At 34.0% G+C, this 16,815-nt stretch overlaps 1 long non-coding RNA gene across 1 annotated transcript; it reads right to left on the minus strand.

The window, feature by feature from the left end:
• Positions 1-13,957: 13,957 nt before the first annotated feature.
• On the minus strand, positions 13,958-15,008 carry LOC127096919 (uncharacterized). Its single transcript, XR_007792863.1, has 2 exons — positions 14,414-15,008; positions 13,958-14,321 (listed from the first exon to the last, which is right to left on the minus strand). It is a non-coding gene; the product is annotated as an uncharacterized LOC127096919 (long non-coding RNA).
• Between the last annotated feature and the right edge of the window lie 1,807 nt (positions 15,009-16,815).

The following is a 16,815-nucleotide window of genomic DNA, read 5'->3' on the forward strand; positions in this document are numbered from 1 at the left end:
GACATTATGATAGGTGCAATCTTAAGAATTCATCAAGAATAGATAAACTCTAAACATAAAATTCAATAAAAGTATAATTATTGATATGTCAATCCTTCAAGAATATATGCAATTCTTCCATAATTCTTTAATATTATTTTTATTATAATTTTCATGAATTATATCATACATATTCGTTATAATTCATTATAAAAAATTACTCATGTGAACCAATATATAATAGAGATGTTCTTCATGAACTCAATCACAACAATTTTTATCAAGTTCTTTAGAAACTTAATCATAATTTTTTATGTAGTTCTTCATAAACTCAATCACAAGTCTATTTTATGTAGTTTTTCAAGATTTCAATCACAAATCTTTTTATTAATAAAAATAATAACATTTCCAATTTATTTGAAATATTTGATAAATTCTTTGGAAAATATATAATAAATGTATTATTTTGCTATCATTCAGGATATTTTATATGTTGTTTAGGAATTATATAAGAAATTCATTAATTTGTTATCCTTCAAGGATATTTTATATGTTCTTCAGGAAGAGTATAAACTTATTATTTTTCTATACTTTATGAATACTTGATAATACAATAAGATATATTAAAATATCAAAATTTAAAACGAGTAATGTAAAATAAAAGAATAAAGTATCAATATTATCTTTGATAGTTATAGCTTCAATTTTTGTCATTTTCAAATTTGGTAGAGTTTCGTAATGATAACTTGTTATGAAACAAAATAAAGTAAAACAACAAAAGAGAAGAGTGTATTGTATTATTCTTATTATCATTGTTTGTTTCGAGCCATATTTATATGACATATATTATGAATGGAGAATCAATATGAATTCTTCTCATTAATGAACATCCATAATTATTCAATTTATAACAAGTATGTTATATCCCTAAATGTGTGATGTATTCTCATTATAATATCTGTATTTATAAAAATTGTAAAGGTCCGGTTAGTCCATATTTACAACTTTATACCTTCGTACTATTATCATATTATAGTAATAAAAAACACATTTAAATTTGTTTTATAGTTTTTATATATTTTATATATTTTTTGAATCAAGGAATCTTAACACATTTCATTTATCAATTGAAATACAATACACTGAGGAAAGAAATTAAAGTAACTACGCCTAGACCAAGAATTGACCGCTTTTGCTAACAAGTGGGCAACCGAAAACTTTATCCCAAAGTTGGAAATACATTGTAATAAATTTTTAATCGATCTAATAATGATACTAAATTCAGAGTTTTCACCAATGTTGGTATGGGTAGCATGACCATCATTTGAGAGTCACTTTCAAAAGTCACATAATCCAATTACATCTGGATGGTTGCTTGGATATGTTCTTTTAAGGCTATAGCTTATGCTTCTATGATCGAGAAAGAACCAAAATCCCACGAAGTGCTACCCATAATGAATCTGCCCAAACAATCTCTAACACACCAACCTCTTTTTGTAGTTCCTCTTTGTCTATTGAAACTCGCATCCACATTGCATTTCACTCATCCTTCATCTGGTGGGCTACAACTAATTTGGACGGGTAGGACATCATAACCACTCCTATGGCTATCTATCACGGTGCAAAAAAAAATACCCGAGCGTAAGGAATACTCGAAATATAACACTATGGCAAAAATGACTTTTAACAGCGCATCTTAGACAGCGCTTTTAAAAGAAAGCGCTGTCTAAGGGTAAAATTAAAATAGCGCGCTGAAAATGTTCCAAGAAAATAATGAAAGCGCTTTTAAATATAGACCTTAGACAGCGCTTTTGATAAAGCGCTGTCTAAGGTCTTTAAGTTTTAAAAAAAAATTAAAACCAAAAGCGCTGTCTAAGGGGGGGTTTAGAAAGCGCTTTTGGAAAGCGCTGTCTAAGGCATACCTTAGAAAGCGCTTTCCACAAAAGCGCTGTCTAAGGTGTAATTAAAATAAAATTTCAGACTTCATTTCTATTTTCGTTCTCTGTTCTTTTGTTTTCAAGCTTCAACCAGCGGCGACAACCCTAACGGCGAAAACCAGCGGCGACAACCCTAACGGCGAACACCAGCGAACACGAATACACTTGCGGTATGTTCTTCAATCTTTCTTCATTTCTATTGTTCATGTTATTACAACTGGTTTTTCAAGTACAGTACCCACCACTTCATACATTCTGCAGCGTCATTCCCTTATGCATCATTGTGAAGCTTTAGCTTTTAAGTAGCTGATTGTTGTACTAGTTCATATACAATTTTGATTGGAGTTGTGGTGACTAAGGTAGTATCTCACCATAAGTTAGTGCTTGACAATGTTCTTCATGTGCCCTCTATCACTAGGAACCTGATATCTGTCTCCAAATTTTCTGTTGATAACAATGTTGTTTTTGAGTTTAGGGTTGACAAATTGTGTGAAATGTCAGGTTTCTAAACAAGTTCTTATTGAGGGATTCCTTGATAATAATGGCTTGCACTGCCTTCCCAAGCTCTCATTGAAGCTCTCAGGGTTCAATTGCTTAAATAAATCCTTGCCTACACAGCTTGATGCTCAAGGCTACACTGTTGTCAAACCTAGTTTAGATGAGGTTTCCTCTTGTAATTCTTTGGCTGTATGGCATCATAGATTAGGTCATGCCAATTTCAATTCTGTCAAACAAATTCTCAGAAAGTGTAATGTTTCTCTACCTAATAAACATGATTCTTTGTTGTGTAAATCTTGCAATCTAGGCAAAGCTCATAGATTACATGACCCTACTTCAACTACTGTCTATGATAATGCCTTTGATATTATTTATTCTGACTTGTGGGGTCCCTCTCCTAATCCGTCTAGTCCTGGCTATAGATATTACATTGCCTTTGTAGATGGTCACACTAGGTATACTTGGTTATACTTTCTGAAACAAAAGTCAGAAGCTCTACAATCCTTTAAGCTATTTCATGTGTTTATTCAAACTCAATTTAAGACAACTATCAAGTCAGTCCAATCTGACTATGGAGGTAAACTTAGATCTTTCTCCAAGTTCTTAGTAGACCTAAGCATAAGTCACAGGCTTACCTGCTCACATACATCTCACCAAAGTGGATATGTAGAAAGAAAACACATTCACATAGTTGAAATGAGCCTCACCCTACTTGCTCATTCATCCATTCCTGTAACCTATTGGGATCATAGTTTTTCCACTGCAGTTTATTTGATCAATAGGTTACCATCATCCATACTCACTAAGTTTGATTCACCATACCATGCTCTTTATAACAAACATCCTAGCTATCAAACCTTGAAAGTGTTTACTTTAGTTATGTATTTTCGTCTGGATTAATTGTTTACTTTAATAAGTAGGAAAACCATGGATAAAACATGGATCTGTGCCGATCGAATGACCAAAGAGTACGAGAGTGGGGTTTTGGAATTCGTTAAGTATGCTGTTCAACACGCTGAAAACCCCAGACGAATGCATTGTCCTTGCTTGCGTTGTTGTTATATTGGTAAGGTTGACGCACATGGATTGAAATCGCATTTGCTGAGGCATGGAATTGATCAAAGTTATCAGTGTTGGATATTTCATGGTGAGAAAATTAACGAGAATGTTGAATCGAGTGGAAAAAGTAGTACGACCTATGCTTCATACGACAAAGACACGGAAACATACGATTGTGATCGAGTTGAAGAGATTGTAGAAGCACTGGAAGAAGATCTTCATGATTGTCCTGAAATGTTTGAGAGGATGGTAAGCGATGCAGAGAAACCGTTGTACAAAGGTTGCACTAAATTCTCAAGACTTTCTGCGGTATTAAAGTTGTACAACTTAAAGGCGGGCAATGGATGGTCGGATAAAAGTTTCACAGAGTTGTTGGCCCTTATGAGAGAAATGCTACCGGATGATAATGTTCTTCCTAATCGAACCTATGAGGCAAAAAAAATGTTGTGCTCTATTGGCATGAGCTATGATAAGATACATGCTTGTCCTAACGATTGCATTTTGTTTCGTAACGAATACGCAATGTTAAATGAGTGCCCTAAATGCGGTTTGTCTCGATATAAGAAAAGATTATCTCCCGCAAAAGTCTTATGGTATTTTCCGATAATTCCGAGATTTAGGCGCATGTTTCGTAGTGAAACCGATGCAAGACATCTTACTTGGCATGCAGATGAAAGAATTATTGATGGAATGTATCGGCATCCGGCTGATTCACCACAGTGGTCGAAGATTGATAATGATTATCCTGAGTTTGGATCAGAAGCAAGAAACCTTCGATTGGCATTATCTACTGATGGAATGAACCCACATGGTCTTCAAAGTATCTCACATACCACATGGCCTGTGATTCTTATGATTTATAACCTACCTCCGTGGCTATGTATGAAGCGTAAGTACATGATGTTATCTATGTTAATCTCTGGGCCTAAACAACCAGGGAATGACATTGACGTATACTTGACACCTCTGATCGAAGATTTAAAGATTTTGTGGGAGAACGGTGTGGAGGTTTATGATGGATATAGGAAAGAAAGTTTCAATTTGAGGGCGATGTTGTTTGGCACAATTAATGATTTTCCAGCATACGGGAATCTATCTGGGTATAGCATTAAAGGTCAACGTGCGTGTCCTGTTTGTGAAGACGGAACCGATACGATTCGATTGGAACTTTGCCAGAAGAATGTGTTTCTCGGTCATCGTAGATTCTTACATTCTAAACATCACTACCGTGGGTGGAGAAAAGCATTCAATGGAGACACCGAACATCGTAGAGCTCCACCCGCATTGTCAGGTGAACAAGTTTTTGAAAAGGTGAAAGATGTGCGTACTGAGTTTGGCAAGCCTTTTGCACATAAGATTGTGAAAGGTGGGTGGAAGAAAAGGTCGATATTTTTTGAATTGCCATATTGGAAGTCTTTGTACGTGAGACATTTTCTCGATGTTATGCATATTGAAAAAAACGTATTTGAAAGTGTTATCGGTACATTACTCAATATAAAAGGCAAGTCTAAGGATGGCCTTAAAGCAACGGAGGACATGTTAAAAATGGGAATGAGAACTGAATTAGCACCCGTGAAGAAAGGAAGACGAACATATCTACCACCTGCTGCTTTTACTTTATCTAGAAAGGAGAAAAAAAATTTGTGTAAGTCTCTGAGTGAAGTTAAGGTTCCAGAAGGATACTCATCTGATATCAGAAGACTTGTTTCTATGAAAGACCTCAAGTTGAAGAATTTGAAGACACATGATTGCCATGTTATAATGGAACATTTTCTACCGATAGGTATACGTTCTATTTTGCCAGAAAAAGTAAGAAGTGCCATAACTAAATTGTGTTTTTTCTTTAGGTCAATTTGTAGTAAGGTGATCGATCCCGAGATCTTACCAACACTACAAAAAGAGATTGTAATTACCTTGTGTGAGCTTGAAATGTATTTTCCTCCGTCTTTTTTTGACATAATGGTTCATTTAGTTGTTCATCTTGTGAAAGAGACACAGTTGTGTGGACCAGCATATATGAGATGGATGTACCCTGCTGAACGGTACATGAAAATATTAAAAGGGTACGTGAAATCCCGAAGTCGACCAGAGGGTTGTATTGTTGAACGATACATTGTTGAAGAAGCTGTTGAGTTTTGTACTGAATATTTGTCTAACGTTCAATCGATTGGACTCCCCAGAGCTCAGATTTTCGACAAAATGGAAGGTAAAAAATTAATTGGGAATAAAATTGTGACAATATCAAGGGATGAACGGGATCAAGTTCATTTGTATGTTCTGCACAATAATAATGAGGTTGAGCCATATGTTGAAATGCACAAGGATGTACTCCGAATGTTAAATCCGAACAGAAATGAAAATTGGATAGTTATAGAGCACAATCAAAGTTTCATACAATGGTTGAAGGATCATATTTATTTGAAGCGCTCTTCAGATCCTTCTTCGGTAACAGAAAGGTTGAGATGTTTGGCGTATGGTCCAAGTTTGCATGTGTTTTCTCATAGCGCATATTCAATTAATGGATACACATTTTATACCAAAGAACAAGATGATAAGAGTACTATGCAAAATAGTGGTGTCACCGTGCTAGCTGAAGCAATGCATATATCAAGTATGAAGGACTTAAACCCCAAATATGCAAATTTGTCATATTTTGGAGTTATAGAGCATATTTGGGTGTTTGATTACGAGAAGTTTCAGATTCCCATCTTTGGTTGCAAGTGGGTGAGTAGTAGTGGCATACAAATGGATAAGTCTGGATTTTTGCAAGTTGATTTTACTAGGGTGGGGTACAAAGATGAACCTTTTATTCTAGCATCTCAAGCTAAACAAGTGTTCTATGTGAATGACCCGAAGAGTACAAAATGGTCTATAGTGCTTTTCTCTAACAAAGTGACTGATGATAGCGGTGTCGATCAATGTGATATTGATGTTGAGAATGAGTCATGCATTAGACGGAATGAGTTGAATAGAAATGATGAAGTTGAGGATCTTATACCGGATGAGTCATATATAAGAAACGATCATAATGAGGGAATTTGGATCAATTCATCCGTACGCATTGCTAAGAAACAAGTGATTAATATTCCAACAAAGAAAAGAAAGAGATGTTAGTGACTTAGGTAAATTATCCATGGTTTCTTTATGTTTTTTTTCATTTGTTTTGATTATAAGTTATATGTGGTAATGCATGATTTCATTATATTTTTGTATTCAATTGCTTTGATTATAAGTTATATCTGATAATGCATGATTTCTTTATTTTTTTGTTTTCAATTGTTTTGATTATAAGTTATATTTGATATTTGATGGTTTCCTTGGTTTATTACAGGTTAGACATGGCTGATGACCAACATGAGGAAGTTAGTAAAGTATCCGCGGAAGAAGAAATCCGAAGAGGCATCACAGTAATGCGAAGGGTGGTCCAAGGAAGATCTCGAGGCATCATACTAGATGTCTCTTGGAACAACCAGGGACAACTTATAGAACCTAATGGGCATACCTTAACTAGTTTCATCGGTGCACTAGTAAGGAATGAAATTCCCATTACGTGTGATGATTGGAGAAATAAAGAGTTGAAAGAGTCCAAAGAAAAAATTTGGAGTGAGATAAAGGTACAATCATTTGGCCCTTAATTATACCGTATCAATTATATTTTTTTCAATTACCGATACTAACTATCAATCTGTATGTTTTTCTTAGCGATGTTTTAACATCGAAGAAGAAAGAAGAGGGTTTTGCATGAAATTGGCCGGAAAGCTTCTTAGAGGGTTTCGGACATTTTTATCATCCAAGTTCCTTAAGGATGCGGATGGTAATTTTGTGGATGCGGAGCTTCCTAGAAAATATGAAAGTTTGATATCGGCTGAAGAATGGGAAGCTTTCAAATCCAAAAGACAAGATCCGACTTTTCAAAGAATAAGTGCTACGAATCGGGAAAGAGCATCGAGTCCCGCATATCCGTACCGAAAAGGACGTGTCGGATATGGACGCTTAGAACAATCCATGGTAAGTATTTATAAATTGCGAAAACAAATTTGTTCATCATATATTAGTTTTATCTGATCAAATTGTATGACTTAATGTGTAGCTGCAGAAGGAGGAAAGTTCAGAAACATCTCTTCCTGCACATGTTTTGTGGAAGGAAGCCCGTGTGGGCAAATCCGGAGTTCCTCAAGAAGACGTTTTAAACGTATACCAGAAATGTGTAAGTATAACATTTTTTCATTAATTGAATAACATTTTTATACACAAATATTTGACAAGTATACGGTATTCATCTGATTTTTCAGGAGGAGCTATCTCAGACTCTATCTCCCGATGATACTAAGAACATACTTAGTCGGGCATTAGATGTCCCTGAGTATTCTGGTCGGGTGAGGGGTAAGGGATTTGGAGTCACTCCGACCTCCCTCAGTGTTAGAAAAGGAAAGGCTCCTAGTAATCGGGAGCTTCATGCAAGATTGGAAGCCATGCAAGCTGAGCTTGATGCACTGAGGAGAGAAAGAGAGGCTAGCGCCTCAACGGTATACAGAGATGCTTCGGACAAAAACAGTATCAACTGTACCTTTCAGCCGAACATTCCAGAGGTAATTACATATAATTGTCTTAAATTGAACTGTTTGCTTAAATTATGTATTTGACATATATACACATTAACGATTTCTTGTTATTATTGGTTTTAGGGCATTTCCCATTGTCAGCTGTATTTGTCGTCACCACACTATCGGATGGTTGGCAAGGGAAAAGTGCATAACGTTAGCGGAGTATTACTCCACACTAGAGAGCTCCCTGCTGGATGTTTGAAGGTATCAGTTGATATTGCAGTTGACCCGAATGCATTATTACCATATCCTAGCGATGATTCGGATGCAACAACGGTGCACGAAGCAGTAGGTTCGTTTGTTGCATGGCCGACAAACCTCATATGCGTAGGATATGAGGTATGCTTAAAACTTATGTTAACTTTAATGTGTATATTCAAAGTTTAAAATTTATGCTTAAAATTTTACTTACATATTTTCCTTGATTATGTTAAATAGACTCCCACAAAATCCAAATCATGAAAAGAGGTAATATACAATTATATGACATATATTCATGGAAGTTGTTACATTCTTAATTTGATCTAACTATTTATATGACATGTAGGTTCAAGAAAATGAGGTTAGCAATGCCTCCGCACAACAAATAAAGGAGGTTAAGAACGCCTCCGCACGGGTAAAAAGTTCTGGTGCTAAGAAGACCGTAGCTAGGAAAAAACCTACCACCAAGTATAGGTCGTGCCTCAGGACATTTATAGAGATGACCGATATACCGACCGGAGGTGTTCGGACTATACATATGGAGGAAGGGATTTTCGGCTTTGCTCACGACCAAATGATTGGTAATGAAGACTTCATGCAAGTATTTGGTCATGAAGAAATCGGCGTCAACGTTGTCAATACATATATTAGGTAAATCCGGTCTACTTTGTTTTATTAATTCGGTTTACTTTATGTTAATCCGGTTTACTTTATGTTTCAAAAGAGGTGTTAATGATGTTTTTATATTAGGTTTTTGTATGACAAAATGATGCGCCCCAATGATTTGGACCAGTCATTCGGATTCTTAGCACCAGCGAGCATCAACTTAGGTGCAATCTTAAATAACCCGGATTCCGTGACGGAGTACGTTCTTCGGATCCTCAATGACAATAAAAATGCGGAGAAGTTGTTTTTTATACCGTTTAATACCGGGTTAGCATTTCATTCTAAATTCATATTTTATAATTATTTTCCAAGTTACCATCTAACATTTGCCTAATCATTACAGTGGACATTGGTTGTTGCTCGCAATCAATCCTATCCGAGAAATTGTGTATTATCTTGACTCGTTAGGAAATGATTGGACAACATACCCGGATATGAAGCGCCTAATTGACACGTAAGTGAGAATGTTCAAAATTTTTCTTAGTTTATGTTAATTGTTCTAATTGCTTCATTTTTATTTTATTAGCATCCTACAAGCTTTTCGGGCCCAACGAGATATCCAAACCTCAAGGAGGGGCGCCAACCGCATTACATGGATTAAAGTGGCGGTATATTTTTAATTACCACATTTTTTATTATATTAGTGATGACACTTGATAAAACTTAGGATTTATAATCCATATTTTTTTTTCATGTAGTGTCCTCAACAACGTAATCAAATAGATTGCGGGTATTTCGTGTTGAGGTTTATGCGGGATACTCTTGCTTTGGGCCGATTAGTGATTCCCACCGATGTATGTATTACTAACTTATGAGTTAATTTTATATTTACACATATCTCATATAATTAAATAGTTGGAATTAATTCAAAATATTTTTTGCTTCATATGTAGTACTTTGAGGAATTCAAGTGTGCATTTTATACAAAGGATCAAGTGGACGAAATCAAAGAGGAGTGGTGTCAATTCATGATAGAGCTCAAAGTTTTTTCATAAATTTGTGTAATTTTGTAGTATATTTGTAATATATGTAATGACTTGTAAATGTGTACATAAATTTCGAGTATAGGTAATGACTTGTAAAGGCTACAAAAAATGTGGTTTATAAACCTGGAAAAAATGTGGTTTAAAACAAAAGCTACAAAAATTTTCGTATACATTAGACAGCGCTTTTGGAAAAAGCGCTGTCTAAGGGGGGGCTTAGAAAGCGCTTTAGGCAAAAGCGCTGTCTAAGGGGGGGGCTTAGACAGCGCTTTTTGAAAAGCGCTGTCTAAGCCCCCCCCTTAGACAGCGCTTTTGCCTAAAGCGCTGTCTAAGGTGTACCTAAAAAAATTAAAATAGGGGGGCTTAGACAGCGCTTTTCAAAAAGCGCTGTCTAAGCCCCCTATTTTAATTTTTTTAGGTATACCTTAGACAGCGCTTTTGCCAAAAGCGCTGTCTAAGGTATACCTAAAAAAATTAAAATAGGAGGGTCTTAGAAAGCGCTTTAGGCCAAAGCGCTGTCTAAGGGGGGGGCTTAGACAGCGCTTTTAAGATTTCAAAAAGCGCTGTCTAAACCTTTAGCAGCGGAGGTTTAGACAGCGCTTTAAAGCGCTGTCTAAGGCTAAAAAAAGCGCTGTCTAAGGTCTTGTTTGGCGTAGTGTAAACAGAACAGATTTGTCATTGATTTTTATTTATTCTCAAAGAGGGAAAGTGAAAATATCAATAAAACACACAAAAACAAAAAGAAATGGTCGTCGCAACCCAATTGGGTCCGAGAGTCATTTAGTTAGTTTCGTGTTAGAGTGTTAGCATGATATTAGTTTGTGATCTTCTACTTATTGAATGAGAAAAAAAGAAAGAAAGACATTTTTTATTAAATGGGTATTTTTTAACATTAATGTGTCTGACAAGATTTCTCAATCCTGCTCCTACGCATCTTCAAGTGTCATGGAAAACTCAAGGTTACGTAGTTCTGCTAAAAGAGAACTACTAGATAGATTGATTTTAGAGAGTGATGCTTATATCACATTTGAACGGTTAAACTTTTACTTACTGCTCGCTCTTGCAGGCTGAAGTCTTTGTTTGTTTCGCATCGAAATTGATGTAGCATACTCATTTCTAAAAATGTTTTTGGGGTCTCACAAGGGCGGAAAGTAAGTTTGATTGGTTAAGTTGCTTTTATCAAAAGGATTTGATCTTTGCAGAATGTGATTAAACATTTGAGCAGAGGTGTGCACCAAACGCGCGTTTACTCGGGGTATGCATGAATGTGGTCACATTGTCCCCTTATTCCAAATTTGTTTAATGTGTTTTTGATTTGAAAGACTAATGATCATTTTGAATTCGGTGTGCTCCGAACGCTCAACCATTAAGGGGTCTAAAGAGATGTGCATCTCTTGGTCCTTCATCTTTCAATTTTATTACGAATTTTTTTTTGCATCAACGACTTGACATTGGATCAAACGTTGCAAGTTTGATTATAAAAAGAATTTGGATATGGCGGGGGTGCTCGACTTTGTATTCAATTTGGATTTGATTTGGGAAAAAGTCTCGACGTTGGATCGAGTGTTTATTTTTTGTTCTTTTCTGAAAATGGTTGATTTTAATCTTTGAATTAACAATCAGCTAACATATTAACAGTAAACAGGAAAGCGATAAACTAATTAAAAATGAGGGGAATTGGGGTACAACTTGTCAAATGGGGATACAATACAACACTTAAACAAAAACAAACTCCAAAGACAATTGTAAATAAAAAATCTCGTTGTAAGAAGACTCAAGAGAAAGCCAAGCGACTCGAAATAAAAATCAAAATTTTGAACTACATAATTTTGCGTTATGTTAAACAATCATAAAACGATTCATGTAGGAATCACCCTATCTGAGGTCGACCAACAAAACTTTATGCGCTTAAGCAATTTCTGAAGTTAAATTGAAACATTAACTCTGAAATTGCAAGACATATGCGAAAAAATGATTATTTAAACGACAAAAAGAAATGAAAATTAAACTAAAAGAATTTAACCTATATTAATAAATCGTAAAGCGATTCATGTAGGAAACACTATCTGAGGCCGGTCAACAAAATTCTATGCGTTTAAGCAATTTCTGAAGTTAAATTGAATTTTTAACTCTGAAATTGCAACGCACCTGTGAAAAAAATCAATGGGAACCAAAAATCAAAATTTCTTTTTAACAATTAAATACAAAAATAATTAATTAATTTAATCAAATAAATAATAAATGACAATAATAATATACAATAATAATAATAATAATAATAATAATAATAATGATAAATAATAGAATAAATAATAATATCAATAAGAGTAATTATCAATAATCAATAATAGTACATAAAAACAAAAAAAACAAATGATAATCAATGATAAAATCATCAATAATAATAAATATAATAATAATAATAATAATAATAATAATAATGATATTCATAATAAATAATAATAATAATAATAATAATAATAGTATAATAGTAAATAATAATAGTTAGTAGTAATATAAAAATAATAATGATAAGTTAATAATAATATTAATAATAAAAAATGGTAATAATGGTAACGATACTATATATAATGATAACATATAATAAATATTAGTTAATCCATAAAATAATAGTAATGAAAATAAAAATAATAATGATTGTAATTATAATCTAATAATATTTTTAATATTATATATATATATATATATATATATATATATATATATATATATATATATATATATATATATATAATAATAATAATAATAATAATAATAATAAAAAGTATAAACAAAAAAAACATAATGAGGAGCTTAGGCGGTGGAATACATAACTAGTAGAGATATTTTTTTTTAAATAAATTTAATCCCCCTCCCATGCATGCATTGACACATGGCAAGGGAAGTAAAAAATTAAAAAAAATAAAGTGTACTATTCCTCTCTCTTTCATGTAACAACAAAAGAGAAAAAACAGAGGAAATAAAAAGGAAAACATGTCCTTCCTTTACTCCTCACGACCAACAAATGGGGGTGGACGGTCGACCGGTGGCCGTGCCCCTTGCTCCTCCTTACTCGCTGGAGGAAAAAAAATTGATCTCCCCTCACAAAAATCATGAACAAGCAAACAATAACACAATTTTAATAAAAAGAAAAATTTGGTTCTTTTTCTTAAACTCTCTCTTACTTACTATATGAAGATGGAATATGGTGGATGATGATGGTGAGTTTGTTTTTTATTGTTGTTGTGTGAAGTTGATGAGTTGTGTTTGATGATGGTGATGAAGTTGTTTTGATGGTGTTTGTGAGGTTGTTGTTGTTGAGTGAAAAAGATGGTGAAGTTGTTTTGATGGTGCCGTACCCCAAATTTTGACCATCATTCTCCTAACCCAGGATTTAGATCACTAACATGTCCATAGCCCGTAGAAGTCATATAGTTAACAGCTGTTGTAGGACAGTTCGGGGTTTAGTTTAACATAACAATTTGTTTTAGAACCTCTAGTAATTATTCATTAAATTGTTTTAGTATGATTTAGTTTTTAATTAACTATAGTTTAAAAGGGCTTCACTATTGGTGTATTAATATTATTAAATTAATTATATATTGATTAATTAAATTTTGATTAATTGAATTAATAAAATATTGATTAATTTATTTTATTAATTGAGTTTTTGGTTAATGCATAATTAAATTATTTTTTAGATTAGTTTATACTATTAAGTTAATTAGATTAATGTTTTATTAATAAATATTATTAAGCCAAAGTTTATTAAGTGTTGTTGATTTGCTTTTTATTGTTTTAATTGGGTTTTTTTTGTTTTGAAACCAGTCAAGAGGTTGATCGAATCAAGTACAAGCCCAATTCAATTGGGTCAAACGATTGACCCAAGTCCATAATTGAACTGGGTCAAGCAAGACCCATAGTCCATCACCGAACCGGGTCCAGATCATGACCCAGGTCATTCCCTAATTCCCCAATTCCCAGAAACCCTAATTGGCGCATAGTCAGAAACCAAATTGGATCAAATGAATGAAGAAATATTGAATAAAAACTTTTCTTTAATAGAATCCTGATACATTCAAAATTAGATTTACAAGGCAATTATGACCAAATACATCAAATCCTAAAAACCCTAATTCTTAACTAAATCAATTACAATCAATCAGATTCAAAACTTCCTAAAATATTCACCTAACTTAAATTCTAAGTCTAATCCTAATTATATAAATAGCTAAACCTAAAACATGATTAAGGATGAGAAAAAAAACCTAAGACTATTTTCTTATGCAAATGCCTAACCTACATCCAAAAGCTCCAATTTTAGAAGTGTTTGGGTTTTCACATTGAAATCCTATAGAACTTGAGCTAGCTTTCCACCACAGATCCAAAGTTACCTTGCACAAAAGAGAAAAAGAAGAAGGAGTCAGAGAGAGATCCAGATAGAAACTAAAAAGGGAAAGGAAGGAATTAAAGAGAAGAAGTTTACCTTTTTGACCGGAGAACTTCACATCTTTGTAGGTTGGTTGCAAGCATCATTCTTCTTGTTTGATTGTGATTAGTTGATGTGTGCTTGTTTCTTTTGTTGATGATCTCTATTTGATGTTAATTTATGATTTGGTGTTTGTTTGTGTTTGATTTGGGTTTAAGATAGGTTAGTTGTGTTTCAAGGTGGGCTAAGGGTTCAATTTGGGTAAGTTTAGGGCATTTATGGGCTCGGGTTAGGGTTAGGGTTAGGGTTCATCAGGGGAACCCTAAGGTTCACCATTTCTAGGTTTATGTGTTAGGGTTCATGAGGAATCCATGTTAGGGTTCTTAAGGGTTTAGAGAGGTTATGGGTAAGGTTGAAGATCCAGGTTTTCGGATGAATGTTCATGAAGAACATTCATCGCGTTATGGGTAGGGGATGAAGTTTCCGATTGAACTTCAACCGAAAACTGGGGATTATGGTGGTTTCTAGGGAATAGGGTGGCCGAAGAAGGGTGGTCAAAAAGAGAAAGAGAGAAGAGCGAGAGAGGGTGGAACGAAGAGAGAGAGTTAGAAATGAAAAATGAGGATTTCTGAAGCATTTCCACTTAAATATCCTTCCCCCCAAAGTCCATGTCACACTTGCATGGCACTTCCACAACCAATCATTATGCTTACGCAGTATGATCAACGAACATCCACGCATATTATGAGTCCTTATTTAATCTCCATCTGAACCATTCCCCTTGCATACTTTGACTAGTCATCATGATCTAAGGGTGAGGTTTCGTCTCACATGATCCTTCTGATCATGATCATGTGATCCAGAGCGAGTCAATCGTTGACTCTCTCTCTCTCTCTCTCTCTCTCTCTCTCTCTCTCTCTCTCTCTCTCTCTCTCTCTCTCTCTCTCTCTCTCTCTCTCTCTCTCTCTCTCTCTCTCTCTCTCTGTGTGTGTGGACCATCACTTCCAGCGTGGGCTTTAGAGGTAATAGGCCTTTCTCTCCCTTACTATTTACACCCCCCAACTTGAGGCCCATAACTAGTGTAGTGTAATTCATACCCCCGTGCATTTTATTTATTTATTTTATTTAATCTCTTTATTTTGTTTTTTAATCAAATTTATTATTAGTTTAGTTTCCATTAGGGAATAATATTAATGATTGAATTAATTAAGTTAATAAAAAACTATTAAGTTTTTTAATTAAAATTTATTTTATTATGATCAATAAAAAATGAAAAATACAAAAAATATATTTATAATTAGGGTTTTTGCTAGGAAAGTTGTCATGATTAATATTAGGACTAATAGTTAGATATAATTAGGGTTAAGATAATGATAATTATGGTTTAATTGAGAAAAATAATGTTAATCTTTCTTTGACTAATTAATTTTTGTTTAATATTTTCTTAGTCTTAATCAAAATAATTATGTATATATGACATCTAATTTAATTTTTAAATCAAATTAACCATAACACTTTTCAATTAACAAGTCAACGAAAATCAACTACACACATTCAAACTTTAAGACCTCTCTCTGTCCCTGTGCATTGAGACATTTTTCAAATCAAACATCTCTCTTCCCCTAAATGCATTGAGAACTTTCAAGATCTAAAACCAATAAAACATGAGGGTACGTAGGCATGGAGTCGTAGCACTCTAGCGAGTACAATAACCAAAAACATTTTATGTGTCCTTCTTTTAAATCAAACTTTTTAATAATGACCTATCCCTTGTAAATAAATAAACTAAGCAGATAATAAGTAACACAAGCAAATATTCCCTTAGGCAAGCACACTAACCCTAGATTTAGAGCAAGATCTCATTGAGTATAATGGAGGTGAGGGGTGGCTAATACTTTCCCCTTACTTAACTGACGCTCGAACCTTAGTCTCTCCCCTTAACTTTAGGTTTTTATCATTATTTTCATGTTCCTTAGGAACAAATAAAGGATGATGACGACTCTGTAACTTTTCCAGCCGCGACAGATGGTGATTATGAGGTTTGAAGAGTGAAGAAAAGTGTTGATTATGGTTGTGTTGTTATTGTAGTGAGAATGAAGATGGTGATATGGTTTATATTTTTTTTTGTTTATGTTGTTATATTGTTGTTTGATGAAGAGGAAGAGAGTGGTTTATGGTGGTGTTGTAAGTTGTTGTTGGAGTTGAGTTTGAAGGTTATTATTTGATGTTGTTGGTAGAGGAAAGAAGAGAAAAAATGTTATGTTGGTTTGTGTAGTTTGAGAGAAAAAAGTTGTGAGAAAAAGAGATGTGTTGTGTTGAAGTGAGGTTGAAGAAGGGGAAAAGAGAGGAGAAATATAAAGAAGAAAAAAAAACAATATGAGAGTGAGAGGAAAAAGAACAACGTGGGGAGAGAAAGTGAGAAAAGAAAGAAGAAAAAGAAATGAAAGAAAGGAAAAGGA

Source organism: Lathyrus oleraceus, chromosome 6 (assembly GCF_024323335.1).
Source record: "Lathyrus oleraceus cultivar Zhongwan6 chromosome 6, CAAS_Psat_ZW6_1.0, whole genome shotgun sequence".
Classification (NCBI taxonomy): Eukaryota; Viridiplantae; Streptophyta; class Magnoliopsida; order Fabales; family Fabaceae; genus Lathyrus; species Lathyrus oleraceus.